We start from the raw sequence: 16,947 nt of genomic DNA, 5'->3' as shown, positions 1-16,947 counted from the left end.
ATGCTGATTCAGTAAATCTCAATTTGATACTGATCCACAAACACGTGCCTATGATATAGTTGGAATTATCAAGCCTGCTTATATAAGAGATTTCTGATGCTTGTGGAAAGGTTGTTTTAAATTTACAACACATGATACAACAGTAACAAGACACATTTTCATAGCAATATGGCAAAATAAGAAATAGATCCTTTTTCATGTCACAAGGATTGTGTCAGATAAAACCTATACCCACAGAAGGTCATTGAACACTGTCAGACATTCGTCTGATTCCAGATCACAATCTTCAATCTGCAGTCTCTGGTTTGCTTCTCCAGAACTGTATACAATCAATGAAGGTGACATAAAAAGACCGACATGTGATCCCACTGCACGGCATCATGTGCTGTTATCTACAAAGGGATGGAGATGAAGACAATTACTCCCTTTGTCCCTACATAGACATTAAACTGAGACAGGAAAATTCTTGCGTATGTCGGAGCATGGGACTCCTGAAACAAAGGAGGCACATTTCTTGTGATGTATGCACCATTGTCTGGCTTTGTGTCTGCAGCAGAGACACTAATCCTCTGTATATGTTGTCCATAAGGAAGATATATAGCGCTTTCATATGTGGAATTTAACCCAAATGAAATCCTTCATCTTAAAGTCATCCTCAGCAGTCAATAGACTGATTTGGTATTTCTAAGATAGATTTCACTGAAGAAATTTTGCTAATGACAACAGCTCAGATCTGTTGTAACTGTCACCAGAGATAGTTCTGGCAATGAGAATATTGGTGTAATTACCCATTTAATATTTGCATAATTCATGATAAAAAAAATTGACAAAAACATTTCCATAATCCTAAGTAAGCATAAGAATCCACTGAACAATACCAACGTTATTGCAAGCATGTGTTTATGAATCATATGAATATCTCAGTGGGTGTTGCCTATCTTAAATAAAAACTCAAAGTAATTGCTCACCACAAAATTGAATGAGTTTAGTTTTAAGCCACACTCAGCAATATTCCATCTATATGGAGACGTTTTGTAAATAATTGATTCTTGACCTGACACTCCAGTAATCAACATCAAGAGTATTGATATATGCAACTGGGAGATGACGAGATGTCAACCAAGTCCATGAATCTGACCACCCAATCCTGTCAGCTGCCTCTTACGGCAAGCATGGGTTACTGAAGATCAGTTCTAACCTGGATCACCCAAAAAGAAAACATACGAAAATAGAAAGAATAAATAGCACCAGTCATCCTCATAGTTACTCATGCATCTAATTTCGAGGTGTCTTTCAAGCATCTTTCATATCCTTTCACAGTCATAAGACACAGCAGAATATCTGATAAAAATCTCCCACTGACAAGACATATTCTGTCTTAAGTCTATCAGTTCCAGGTGAATTAGTCGACACTTTCCATGTAACGAGTTATTACATGTGTAGATCAATATAGTCTGCGTCCATGGCTCCCTGTCAATACAAGCAAATATGTTTGGTAAGCGAAAATTGTGTAACAGCAAGAGACACAATGCTTGTGGCATGAACAGAATACATTGCTAAATTTGACATATTACCTTGAACAAATGTGTCATATTACTGTTATGTGTATTAAATGTGACAAACCTTTCCACATGCCCAAGAAATCACTGATAAAAGCAATGGGGACAATTCCAACTGTATGGCAAGCAAGTGTTCATAAATCACTATCAAACAGTCATGATACTAGGTGTTGGCAAAAAGGTGAGCATATCAAAGACCACAGGTGATATCATTCATAAACACACAAAGCCTAGCCAGCTGTTCACCTGGACATAAATTGGAAATGTACGGTACTAATCAAAATTGGGAACTGCACTAGACATTGTCTGTTACTGACACATGGAATTTTGAACTTTTTGAAAACTATAATTAAGCCTTGACAAAATCCCAGAAAAACGAAAAAAGGCCATCAAAAGCCTTATCTTTATGAAATATTTCCCGGTGAACAACTGGTCGATAATACCATCCAAACCAATTTCTTGACCATTCTTCTCTTAAACAGTGCCAAATAAGGAAGGAAGAAGTCACGTGACTTACATGTTAATGCCGTACTTCGGTGCCAATTTGTCTGAAGCAGCTGAAGGGCTAAGACCATCTTCAGACTTACAATGATTCCACAAACTGTGCCATGTTCTCTATCACCCATAAGGTTAGAAATTTCAATGTTCACAAAATCGTATGTTTGCCAAGAAAAAATATCACATCAAGAGATACTGTTTACATCATCTGGACGGCAAAGCTGACATCATTCATATCATTACATAAATTGTAATGATGTGAAATCTCATAGTTGAAGACTTCATTTGGCAATTGTAACTTTCTTTGATATCTGCCATGATCACAAGATGTTTTAAATGATCACAAAAAGATTAAGAACTAATGAGGAATACAGAAATCCAACATTGGCATTTGTATCAAAATGACGTAAGAAAATGCAAGAAGTCGTTTGCTACTCTCTTGTGTGAAATTAAAGATTTCTCTGACACTTGTTCACTAAAATCAGCATGACACACAGGTTCATATAATAAATCACCTTTTTTATGCATTAGGCTTGCATAATAATAATCTCTGTATATTGTACCACATGTAAATGGCTAAAAAGGTTTTGTGCATTGCCCTCCTTATCTGCTTGATGAAAGTCACCTTGAAGGTAGATAGTCCTACCAAAGACATCTTCATGTGGGCCTTATTTAATAACTGTCTTTGTTTGAAATTATGAACATGAACACATACCTTGTTTAAACATCTAAATATAAAACTGAAATCAAATAAATAATTCATAATAATTACAATCATTTGAAACAAACACAATGATATTATGTCAAATATCATTCATGATACATACCTCTGCACACTGTACTATTTCATGACAATATTTAACCAGGACCATTGTATTTCTCAAATGTCTAAGTAAGCATACAACAAAAACATGAAATATAATTCAAGTTTTTCCCAAATGACAAATATGTATATATACTTACAATGCTGACATATATTTTACTACAAACGGACTGTTTTATATTTTTCAGACATCAGTAACATTTACAAGAGCAACATGTAAAAAGATCCAGTTTTAGAAAACACACCAAAATGTCAGATGTACTAAAAGACAGTATTATTTTGAAACAATGTCTGCTAAAAACATAACTACATTTTTCAAAGTTTAAGCAACTGAAATATGAAATAATGTTAAAAAATTCCTGAAAAGATGAAATATTCAAACAAGAGTCATCAGAAGATGGTCTATCCCACATGTTTGAAAGGACAAATCATCTGACAGTTACTCACTGTTTTTTTAGACTAAGTTTGAATTGTTTCCATGGAATTCATGAAAATCATGAATACCATATATCTGTAATTAGCAAAGTCACAATTGCAAAATCTGTCTCATATATCTGCTAAGATCTGTTTAAAGGTATGAAATGGTTTTTGAGTTGTGCTCAGGGAATGAAGCCCATCCCTCCATTTTGAGACTAAGTCTGAAAAGTTAGAAAATAATACATCACGAAAACCTTTAAAAACCAAAATGCACCACTTAGGGGTCTGCCACACATATCTGCCAAGTTTTACTGACAGATATTAAGAAGTTTTTGAGTTCTGCTCCGGAAACGAAACACCCCTCTCACTTTTCAGACTAAGTCTGAAACATTTCCATGGAAACAGAGAAAATAATAAATCACACAAACCTGTACACAGCAAAAGGCACCACTTTTGCTTCTGACTGATATATCTACAAAAATATTGAATGGTTTTTGAGTTCTGCTCCAGAAACAAAGCCCACCCCACCATAAGACTAACACCAAAATGTTCCATGGAAAAACAAACAAAAAATATAAATGCCAAAAATCTGTAAATAGCAAAAGGCACAACCATAGGCTGAGATTACTATATCTATCAAGTTTGGTCTAAAGTTATTGAACGGTTTCTGAGTTATGCTTATGGACAGACGGACGGAAGAGGCGTTGGGATAGTATGTACTGAATTGGGTTAGTCCTAGCTTAACACATATGAAAGTTGCCTGACTATAATTGCTCTTTAATTCCAGCCTCCCCACATCTTGGCATGTTGCTTGTCAAATAACTGGCACTTCTCAATCTCTCCTGGAGATGCTGCCCCACGCAATGTGTCTTTAGTCACACCAGTGTATATTTAACATACAATTCATCGATCAGTGACTTCAAGTCCGACAATAAAAGATGAAAATGTCAGAATATACTAAACTTTCATTCATCATTTCACCATAACATTTTCTTTATCTCTTAAATGTCTTGAATGATGCGTGTTGTTTTCTCAGTAAAAAACATAACGTTAGAGTGACTTTAGGAAAATCATGATCCACCAGAGAAACAGTTTGACTTCAATCTCCTTGTGCACAGAATAATTGCACTGATGATTGCAATAACTCAGAAAACTGAGCCTTCGGTCTTGGGAATTAAAAGTGTAAAAGACAATTACTTCTCTGTTATAACTGGCCACAAGTCAACTCATCACTGAGTACAGTGTTGGATCCAGTTCCAGACTGGCACTGACAAATCATGATTTTCTGAAAACTTTAGTTTGACTGTAACAGTTTCTGAATGTTTATTCCTAATAAGGCCAATCTCAAATTATTTGACTGATTATTCAAAATCTCCTTCAGGCAAGTTTTACAACTCCTCAATAAGTGGTCAGTTGAATCCAGATTCTACCATGACTTCAGTAAATACTGGATTGTGATTGGTTAATCAAAGCCATCCAGAGGTATTTAATCACGTTATATATCTCTGATTTTCCAACATGTTAAGTATTTGTTTAAAATCTGAATAACACGGTAATGGTAGAATGGAGATAAACGTATTGTGTTGGAAAATCAGCGGTATATAACAACATTATAATAGCTCTAAATTTTGTATTTAAAACCTCACGCTATGTGTTCGGTTTTAAATCAAATTTAGAGCTATTATAATTTCGTTATATATCGCTGATTTCCCAACACAGTATGTTTATCTCCTAATTAAACTTTGACTGTGCAATGAGAATGAAACATACAAAGGGTTCTCAAGTAAATCTGATGAAAACTTTCAAGATCAGGTCAATTTTTCTACCAGCGTAACTAAACATATTTCTAAGTACACAAGAAAAGCCATACTGAAAACAAAATCATTAGTTAACAGTTCCCATATGCCTGCATGTTAATCAGGCATGAAGTTGGTATGGCTTGACTATAGACAACATTTTCTTTCCAAATAATTTGACATACTCTGAATTACAAACTAAACAAATCTCAAAATTTGGAGTTCAAAATCTCTTTATTTGCACAAGTTCAGGTCAGCTGGTTTAAATTTATTCTCCATTAGATTCGTACATCAGAAATTTTATGACTTGCCTTCACTACTGAAATATTTTATGAATAAAACCTTCTCTATTATTTGAAGTAATCTTTCAGGTCTATTCCTTGCCAGTCATGAATTGAAGGCATCCTTCCCAACAAGGAAGTAATTACCATTTCCTTATGTTAGAACTTCTCAGTGCCTATCAGAGAGCAATGATTGTTTTGACTGGTCAGAAAGTTGCCAGTCCAGAATTTTCATGTTTAAGGAAAATAAAAAGAATGTAAATAAGAGGAGGGAAAGTAAATATGAGGACAATCTGGTTAATGTTTTCAAATCTGTTTCAGTCAAAGCTTTAGTCATTATACTCAAAGTCAGATTTTACCAAGGCTGTTTTGAAACTGACCTTCCCTTTGCAAAACAGAACATCCCCAACAGTCAGGCAGGCAGGAGTTTGCAATGCTGTTTTTTTCTGTAAACTCCATTAGACTATCATAGTGTTGTTACGAGAGTGTATTTTCTGTAAACTGTATTATTGATTAAGTGATAATTCAGTGTCTGTCTGTCTGTCCACAATAATTATTTGGGTCACAATGTTTAAAGTGCTGAGTGATAATAAATATGGGTCACATTTTGTATCATAAATGTCCAGTGCTTTTCATACTTTGACAGCAGGCGTTAAGGTAGGGTTTTAGAGTTACATCCCTTTTAGTATGTGTTTTGATTAGTCATGCACACTTCCAACAGACTCGAAAAAATCCTATGTTAATGGTGATGGTGGCACACGTGCTTGAATATTCAAGAATCGGTGACTGTCTATATAAAGGCTGGTTACTGTGTTGCTGGACACACACAGATTTACTAAAGTACATCATGGGGCCAAGATCAACCTGCATTTGTCAACACTTGACCTACATAAACGCTGCCTGATGGCTTGCTGTGTAACATTCAGTAATACTGCTTCTTACTCTCAAACCAACATTTTGGTGAGTTAATATTATACTTGTGAACCACTACTTAAGATATGACTCAGTTGCATTGTACATGAAACCTTTATTGTGAATCTTTGTATCTTGCCTTTGATTTTGTTCAATACAAAAATATTGACTTGTCAGTGCAATATTTTGCTGGTTCTGAGGGGACTTCTTATTCCTTTTGTCACAGCAAATTTGTAACCGTAACAGTGTGGGGTGGTGAGGTAATCCAGTTTTTAGAGTATTCGATTGTTATGCCAAGACCCAAGTTCAAGTCCCTGTTTCAATATAGCGTGGGGGTGTAAAGCCCACAAAGAAAGGAAGAGAGGGATAGCGAGGTTCGGCTGTCAGCCATTTATCAAACCGGAAGTATCTTACAGTTTGTAATCCGGACATGCCAGAACTCCGTGCATCACACTGATAACCGGGCAGTGCCAGTTATTGTAACATCCTCCCTTTTTTGTAAAACTTTAAACTTGAACGTACAAATGAACAGCCACTCAAATCACCACTTATACTAGTGATGAGTGAAATGTTTAAGAATAAAGATGAAAGTTAATGAACTTAAAGAGTTATTGCTTTTTAACTGAAATGATATCCTGTAAGTGAAGTCAAATCTGAGTCCTTTGAAGAATCCTTACACACTGAACACAATTATCAATTAACAGTCTGTTTGAACTTGTATCTCAGGATCATCAGTTTACTTCACGGACACCTCAAAGTCTTTGAGGTATGCAGGCAACCTGCTCTGTCGGGTAGATCGCCTCGGGCTGTCTGGAACCTCAGGTATGGGTTTTACCTGCGATGTGGGTGTGTTGGTCTTAGGCACTGAGACAGGTTTGGGTGACACCATAGGTGTCAAATGTTGAGTCACAGGTGTGACGTCTGGCCTTACACCAGACTCAACTGCCTTTAGCTGTTTCGGCTTATGTGTAGGAGCATCAGTCTCACTTGATTTCCTCAAGTGAACCCTGTTTCTTCTGTAAGAACCATTCCCACTCTCAATCTCATAGGAACGTTCATCTAGTTGTCTCGTCACAGTTCCTTTCTCCCACTCTTTCTGTCCAGACGATGTGGTTTTATGCGGACAATATCTCCAACTTCCAGGGGAGATAAATCTTTTGCATGACGGTTGTAAGACTGTGCGTCCTTTCTCTGGGCATTCTCAATCAATCTGCGATTGTTTAGGTAGTCACTCTTATCTCCAGGCTTCAGCAGTTGTTCTGACATTGGCATAAGAGATCTCGTCCTGCGGTTAAACAGTTTCTGGTTCGGACTGGTCCCGGTGTTCTGGGTCGGAGTATTCCGGAGCTCAAGCAAACAGAGATAAGGGTCCATCTTGGATCTCTTGCACTTACTCATCATGGTTTTCGCCGCTTTCACACCAGATTCAGCTTTGCCGTTGGCGTTCGGGTGTCTTGGAGAACTGGTACAGTGGATGATGTCCCATGCTTTTGTGAATGATGAGAACTCTTCACTGATGAACTGTGGACCATTATCCGAGATAAGCTGGTTCGGAATGCCATGTCTTGCGAAGTGAATTTTCAATGCTTTAACCACTGCTGAGGAGGTAGTCGATGGAAGATAGTCAACTTCCCAGAATCCACTGAAATAGTCAATGGTAAGAAGGTATTCACGATCCTCGAACGTGAACAGATCAGTCCCTACTACTTCCCACGGATGATTGGCGATGATATTTATCAGAGATTCTTTCTGCTGTGTTTTACAGTAGGTCTGACAAGCATCACAAGATTCTGTGATCTGTTTGATCTGGTCAGTCATGCCTGGCCAGTACACACACTCTCTCGCTCTTCTCAGCATACTTTCTTTTCCAAGATGAGATGAGTGAAGGAGTGATTTGATTCTAGTTCTTATGTTTTCAGGTACAACGATGCGTTCTCCTTTGAACACCAGGCCATCATGGACAGTGAATTCATCTCTAGCAGAGAAGAATGGAGCAAGTGATTCGTGTAAGTCTTTCTTGCTTTCAGGCCATCCCTTGAAGATTACAGATTTGAGAATGTTCATTGTCTCGTCTTCCTGTGTTGCCTTTCGTAATTCTTCTATTTTTTCAGGGCTGACTCTCAGGTGCCCAACTGCATTCACCACTGAGAACATATCCGGTTTGTTGTCTCGAGTGATGGAGTTGATGTATGCTCTAGAGGGCATATCAGACAAGTACATCTGCTTCCCGGGTCTGTACACCACGTTAATGTCGTACTGTAGGAGTCGCAACATCATGGACTGAAGTCGCTTGGGTGCCTTGTAGAGAGGTTTTCGAAGAATAGCCTCAAGAGGTTTGTGATCTGAATGTATGATTGTTGATCTGCCAAATGTATACTGGTGAAATTTCTCCAGAGCGAAAACAATGGCCAGACATTCTTTCTCAATCTGTGCATAACCACATTCAGTGTTGGATAGTGCTCTACTTGCATAGGCTAGTGGTCTACCTTCCTGTAGCAGGGCTGCGCCCAGTCCCTGGCTGGAAGCATCACACTCAATATGTAGGTCCACCCTAGGATCATAGTACCTCAGCACAGGTGCCTCAGTGAGAAGTTGCTTGATTTCTGTTAATGCTGTCTCTTGTTCATCAGTCCACTCCCACTGAACTTCCTGGTGGGTGAGCCTTCTAATTGGTTCCATTACATCGGACAGTCTTGGGAGGAATTTAGCCAGATAATTGACAGTTCCTTGTAGGCGGCGAACTGCATCAACATCATTTGGTGCTTCCATATCCAGAATTGCTTCAACTTTCTTCTTGTCTGGTTTCAGTCCATCTGCAGTTATTTCATGTCCCAAGAATTCAATGTGATCAGTCTTAAAAACACACTTTACTCTGTTCAGTCTAAAGTTTCTCTCACTACACCTCTGAAGTAGTTTCTGGAGGTTTGAGTCATGTGCTTTGTCATCTTCTCCGTGCACCAACACATCATCTGCTACACAGAAAACACCTTCTAGTCTTTCCAGATTCTTGTGCAGCATCCTCTGGAATATCTCAGAACTAACCTTGGTTCCGAAAGGAAGTCGTAACCAGCGGTATCTCCCGAAGGGTGTTATAACCGTGGTAAGATAGCTGCTCTCCTCGTCAAGTACACAGTGCCAGTAGCCGTGAGTCAGGTCAACTTTACTGAACACCTTTGCTTTTGCAATCTCTGGGAGTGCATCTTCTATAGTTGGTAACGGGTATATTTCCCGTTGCAGAGCATCGTTGAGAGATTTGGGATCAATGCACACACGTAGTTGTCCCGTTTTTTTTACCTGTACAGATATTTGAGAGCACCATTCAGTAGGCTCTGTAACAGGTGCTAGCACGCCCAGCTTGACCATCCGATCAAGCTCTTCCTTCAGCTTGGGCTTTATAGCAATGGGAACTTTTCTTGGTGGGCACTGAGACGGCATAGTTCCTTCCTTCACATGAAGGTGAACAACTCCTGGAAAAGTACCTTGGGAGCCTTTGTCGAAAACATCTTTGAAGTTTGCCAGCATATCTTCTGTGGTGATGGCGTTGATTTGTTGAAAGTTGTGATAGTTGACCGTGATGAGCTGCATTTCTTCTGCTGACTTCCTGCTGAGAAGAGGTGTCAGGTTTTCCTTGATGACTTGGAATTCAATGTCATATGTTAACTTGGTCTCTGGGTTGGTGATCATCAGTGTGCACTTTCCTAGTGGCTTTGTGATTGTCTGGTTGTACATTCTCAACTGTGTTTCACTGTTCTGTAATACACTGTCCACAAACTTGATAGGGATAATGTTCACTGTCGATCCACAGTCAACTTGGAATGTCACAGTGTTCTTGTCTTCAACCACCATGTCGGCTAGTATGAGATCATTGTCTGGTGTCTTAACCTTGTTAACATCTTCTGCTTGTGTTTGTGAGAGAGTGAATACATAACTATCTTCTGGTTGGTCACAATCACCTGAGCAATTTTCTTGAGCCTGAACCCCATGTACAGGTTTCTGATTGGCTGTACAACATATGTCAAAATGGTTCTGTCTTTTGCATAGTTTGCATGTCTTTCCCCATGCTGGACAGAGTTCTTTGCGGAATACATGTTCTCTGCCGCAAAATTTGCAGGTGTTTAGACGAGGTTGCTGTCCCTGGTAGTTGTTTGACCTTTGACTGTTGGATGTGCTTCTGTTATTGTTGTTATGCTTTTGTCTGAGATGTTGTTTCTTGTCTCTGTGATCACGTGATGTGCGTTGTGTTTGTCTTGTGACTTGGTTTACTTCTGACTGTGCTGCTGTAATAACTTTCAACTGAGAAGGTGTGTTTTCATGACTTCGACAAATGTCTATGCATTTAGCTAGTGTTAGCTTGCGCTCCTGAAGCAAGCGTTTCCTAGTATTTGCATCCGATATGCCTAGGACTATTCTGTCCCTTGTAAGAGAATCTCTAAGGCAGTCACAAAAGTTGCAGGTTTTCACTAGTTGCTTTATGGCTGCTACATAAGAATCAACATTCTCGTTTGTTTGTTGGGTCCTTGTGTTAAATTTGTATCTCTCAAAAGTTTCGTTGCTTTCCCCTAGAATATGAGAATCTATCTTTTCAATAATGTCCTTCACTGCATCATTCTCTGAGGGATCGCAAGAATTGTAAACCTGTAGTCCTTCTACTCCCATGGTAGAGATTAGATACGATCTGAATATCTTCTTGTCGCTAGTATCATCGCTCCTCCCGGTGATTACACAATAATGTCCCCACATTTGCTTCCATAGATTCCAGTTTTTGACCGGATCATCCGCTAACTTTAGAGGGTCAGGCGGTCTGATATGACTCACATCATTTTTGATGGGTGCCACGCTTTGGCTAGAAGTGCCTTCCGTTGATTCGGCAGACGACATTGTCAATTTTCAGAGAAAGTTCATGCAATGTTCTTGAATTAATATTTTCAGAGTGAGATAGTAGTATAATGTTGCACAAGTATCACCAGTTCAATCAGATATCACAAGTAAGCTCCATATTCGTGACTAAAGTCATGTCACTTGTCCCACGTGGTTTTCACTTCAGATACTCAAAGTCACGCGCTATCACGCACCGGTAGAATGTTAAGTTCATGTAAAATTGATAGTTAATTGTCAATGAAACAAGGGTTTCAACACAAACCGGGAGGGTAGATTCGTTGCTGAATCCGCTGCCACCATGTTTCAATATAGCGTGGGGGTGTAAAGCCCACGAAGAAAGGAAGAGAGAGATAGCGAGGTTCGGCTGTCAGCCATTTATCAAACCGGAAGTATCTTACAGTTTGTAATCCGGACATGCCAGAACTCCGTGCATCACACTGATAACCGGGCAGTGCCAGTTATTGTAACAGTCCCCACATGGGTACAACATGTGAAGCCCATTTGTGAATTCCACTCATGTGATATTGCTAGAATATTGCTAAACTAACATAAAACCCATCCTACTCAAGAGTATGCACTCACACTGGATAATCAAGAGAGATTTTACTCTCTTAAATGTTACATCATGGTAGTTCAGCAGAAACCATGTCAAACAGCACATCTAAACACTACCGACAATAGGACACAAAGTGTTCAAATACTATGTTCCACATCTCAAAGATCAAGGCATTGTCAGTGAGGCAGTAAAGCACAGTAAGACATCACTCCCTGTCATCTCCCAATGATGAAAGCATATTATACATCCCTACACAATCTTCTTCCAGACCATTTTCTCAATTAGACAGCTACACCCAACCTCAAAGGTTTTACAAGTCCTGCGGGTTCTGGAGAAGGCAGTTGTGGGTGAATTACAGATGCATCCTATCTAGGAATCTTATGCTTCACTGGACAAGCGGATGGATCAATATATATATTACTCAGTCAGATACAGGGGGGCAGAGAAGACTGTATACTCTGACATCAGGAGTGTATGAGGGCAATGCAGGACAGAATGATTATCTGCTCTCTGTAAAGGAGGTATGTAGAATCTTTCAACCAGATTTTGCAGGCGTTTGCAGCAGGACTGTTTCTTTGTTGTTTAATGCTGTATTCAGCAATATTCCAGCTCTAATCTTCAAATACCCATTCTGGACAAGACAATCATGTAATCAACATCTTAGCATCAGTTGTGACATGATGACATGTGTCAACCAAGTCAGCGGTCTTGACCATCTGATTCCATTCATCGACCCTTACAGCAAACATGCATAACTGAAAAGCTGGATCTACATGGGTCTAGAAGCAGGACTGGGATTGTAAACTTGCCATTCAGATTCATGTTGGTCCCGAGAAGGACCCAGGTACCCACACAACAGCCGGGTGTTGTCGTCTGTCATGTACTATACATATATACTGGGCAAGGGCAATAACCATGATCACTCAACTGATATTAACAATTCTTTCTGGATACGCGCACATTCCTTCTGACTTTTTCTTATGTAGAGTGCTATGCTTCAGGCAATTTAAGTGTATGCTAGATCTGAAAAATGTATTAGTGTTTCAAAATAGCTTATCTGAGAAACAGTCTACAGTAATTTCCAGTCCAATGGCGCAAACTTTTTTCAAACACTTTCATGGACAACTTCCTCTGATTAAAATATATCCTAAAACAAATAATTTCATCAGACTAATTTTTATGGTCTGTCTGACCATGTGTATGTCTTGAGTGGTCAGTTAATTACAAAAGCTCACAGTTACTAGGAAATGTGAACATCTAAAGTGCTGCTACTCAAACAGCAGTCATTTAAGAATCATGAGATCAACTAGTCAGTGGAAAGGTGGTTTGTCCCTACAATCTTTGGATCATTCTGTGCCAAAAATAACCCAACATGTCTTCAATGATGAACTCTGACAAACATCCTTTCAGACATTCTGTGAGGTCCCTTTATTCCACTTGGCTCCCCATATTTACAATGCAGTGAACAAGTAGACCACTATCACGTCGCCCACTCTCAAACGCCACCTCCAGACATCTTGTTAGTACCGGTCATAGACGACTCCTTCACATATTATTTCCATTTAAAATACATCTGTGGCAGTGGTATTGATCCATTAGGCTTCTACAATACAAGTCTTTTGATGCTGACCAGCTTCCAGATGGAATGATTCTTTGACTGATTATTTTGATTACTGCCATAAAACACATTACAGTACCTATATGAGATTAGATTGTCTCTAAGAGGCGACTAACATGATCGGGTGGTCAGGCTCGCTGACTTGGTTGACACATGTCATTGGTTCCATATCGATGCTCATGCTGTTGATCACTGGATTGTCTGGTCCAGACTCAAATATTTACAGAGAGCCACCATGTAGCTGGAACACTGCTGAATGCGGTGTAATACAACCCACTTACACACTCACTAAGATTGTTCGATTCGAGATACGTACAATGTGTGAAACCCATTTCTGGTGTCCACATCGTGATATTGGTGGAATTTTGCTACAAGCGGAGTAAAACTAAACTCGTTCACTCACTCACTCAACTCATATCATATAGTTTTACCTCACCTTGACTCGTATCAACTAACTTTACCTCACATGAGACCCACTTCATCTCACTTCAGCTCAGTCCATCTTATCTCACCTAACCTACATATAGTGACTACTAAAAAGACAATGAGAACCAATGGCATCATTGGTCTGCCTTATCTAAACAATATCAGCAAGACAAAAGGTGGCTCTCCTGGAATAAGGCCTGACCACTACTTCTGTCTCTAATTACATCTGTGCTTTGAGCATATGAGAAACCGCTACTGTCTTTTTGTGCTGATTCAGCAAACTTGCAAAATGGACACACCTTCTAATGAAATAGTGTTACAAATCACATACCAGTTAATAAATATTTCACTCCTAATGTCAGGAATTCATAAGTTGGAAAAATGTCAATCATGGAATAATACTTCAATGCGCAGCCTACTTCCTCACACTATTCAGTAATGGGCAGCCAGAATTAAAGACAGGGTCCTACCTCATACAATCAATATTTCCTCTGGTGGACAGTATAATGCAATGCTTGTACCATAAATGCAGGCCAAGTCTCTGTCGACTACTTCATCTTACTTAGTTTATTACAAAAAGCTCCAGCGTATTCTACTGAGACGGTTAAGGCTAGTCTCATGAAACGTAGTGTCTCCGTCTGTCATATTCTGTAGGATTACATCTCAAACACCATGTGCTTTTTTATGAGTGGGCAGTTTTGGTTTTATTTTGTATTTTAGCAGAATCCTGCAAAAGGGTTTCCCAACAGGGTGCTCGGTGTGATCAGTGAATACTCTAGACTTTGCTATGTCTATGTGTACCAGTTTAGTGATAGTTATAGTAATCATTCGCTTACATGGCGCTAATATCAAGGCCTGTTGGCTGCTCACGGTGCTACGTAATCTACGATCATTGGTCATTACAGGGACATTATCATGCTTTCCGATACTTTTTCAAATCCCTGGGGACCATACAGCCATGCTTCCTGTTAGCGCAATGGACTAAACACCCACACTGCCAGTACATCTTTATGGGTACCTACTTTACAGCTGGGCGAACTGAGACAATGTGGATCTTACTATCTTGTTTAATACACTGCAAACCTCTGACCCATACCTAGGTGCCTCTGCCAGGGATTCTACCTAGGCCTCCAGCGTGACAGGCGGACTTCTTATCACTGTACTACTGCGCTCCACTAATTACCTTCCAAGTGCAAAAATATGTTGTAAACAAGAAGCATTGTTGATTTATGATGCATTTATGATACATTTATGATGCATTTATGTAGTGTCTCTGTGTGCATCAGTTGCGAATACTAAAATACATGTCTGTAGGAATCTGTGTTCATGTGAAACATAAAATGCTTTAAGTCTTCTTATTTCCTGCCTGCTTCTGATATAACAGAAATAAATCTCAGCCTGTGTGAGCAATAAATAACATAAATAGAATACAGTTGTCCTAATCAATGCCAGTCATACTGTACACCATACATCAGTCATAGAACCCAAGGAACACTGAAGTTTTATGTTACAATTAGCCTCTGCATCAACTACCACAGTGTACCAGTAATGTCTGCAGACACACATCCTGCCATATACAGCTACTTGACACTCTGACCTGTTCCGTAACCTCATGCCAGGTAAGACATTGATTAAACCACAAATACACCATTCTATGCATACTCGATGAACCCACTCTCTGAACCTGCATGAGAGAATGGAAAAAGATTTATTTGACTTGCAGGCGCTCCCAATGCCATGGATCTTGGCAGGTGGAGCTAAATGATGGATACTGACTTTGTGTTAAGACTGGCACAGGTTGTCAATAATGAGAGCTGAGTTGATGCTGGTTTTTCATTTCCAAAGAAGAAGCAGATATAAAGTCATTAATATCACAATGAATTCATTACAAGGTATTTCTTAATGGTTGAAAGATGACAAAGCTGACAACAACTATGGACAACAACTTCATCACTGTGCTGTAATAACGATTTATTGGCTTAGATCCTTACACTGTTGTTAAGACTTCGACAACAGTGTTGCTTGACTTGAAGGTCAGAAATGGCTGTTTGTGTTCATGATTCATAGTTTTGGGCCTGATGAATGTTGGTGAGATTGTACATGCAGTGCTGGAGGAACATGGTTTAACCACAGAGTTGAAATGTTCTGTTCCTTGTCATCCAACATTCTGCTCAGTATTTGGGGGTGATTGTAAACTTTGATATGATCCATGTCTTGATAACTGGTTGAAGCTGTACCAGACATGTACAGTGTAGGGCTATACATCGTAACGCACGATAAAAATATCCAAACCAGAAGAGGCTCACAAAATAGAGCAAATTGTAACAATGTCTGTCATTCCTAAATCAGAAATTGACACATTATGACGCTTCTTTTCAGTGAAATGTAGTTTGCATATTTCATATTTTTAATTAATAAACATTCAAATGCTTTTAAACCATGCTAGATCTGCGATAGCCTGGTAGTCACAGTATGAATGGGCACTCAATGTTTCTTCTCATATCATTTCTGAATATACAATCCACGCAGCCAAGGTATGAGGTGCAACTCACATGACCATCTCCTCCTACAGTTTGTTTGAATCAGAAACGGGAGACAGTGTATGTTCCATTTCTGCAGTTTCACTCTGCGGCGACAGGTAACAACTTTTGGGTTTTCAATGATGATAGTTTCTTAAACAACTGTTTTGGTGGAGTCTGAAAACTGTTCAAATGTCAGAAAGCTGTTGGGTATTTGTAAATGATAAACATGTGTACTATGTATGTTTATGTGGTAATTTTCTACAATGATAAAATTTGCAAGTCGTCGGTCCATTTCTGACTCAAATAGATTGTATAAAGAACCCATTTACTGCTAAGTGAACAGAACCCTATCTAAATAATGTAACAGATCTAAGGATACACCACATGGGTTATATGTGCCTCAGCCTAAGAAATTCTCATGATCCAAGCTCCTGAAAAAACACAGTGCAAACACAACCAAATCTCCTAATAATCTTCAGAGTTTGGTACTTTTACTGTGATCTGGCAACATTGATGGAATAAATGAAGGCAAAATAGTCAAAAAGTAAAAAACGTCCAGAACCTGTTTATATCAAATTTGAGCAGCTTAATCCCCAGCTATTGCCTACATCAGTTGTCCAGTGAATGATAATGAAAGCAGACTCTCCTTTGTTGGCTTCCA

The 16,947-nt window shown here is 39.1% G+C and overlaps 1 protein-coding gene across 4 annotated transcripts in view; it reads right to left on the bottom strand.

Annotated features, from left to right (window-relative positions):
- LOC137296197 (synapsin-like) overlaps positions 1–16,947 on the bottom strand; it is a 119,413-nt gene that overhangs the window by 64,181 nt on the left and 38,285 nt on the right. The window lies entirely within an intron of this gene.

Source organism: Haliotis asinina, chromosome 9, assembly GCF_037392515.1.
Source record: "Haliotis asinina isolate JCU_RB_2024 chromosome 9, JCU_Hal_asi_v2, whole genome shotgun sequence".
In the NCBI taxonomy this organism is placed as follows: Eukaryota; Metazoa; Mollusca; class Gastropoda; order Lepetellida; family Haliotidae; genus Haliotis; species Haliotis asinina.
This window is presented reverse-complemented; position numbering and strand designations above follow the sequence as displayed.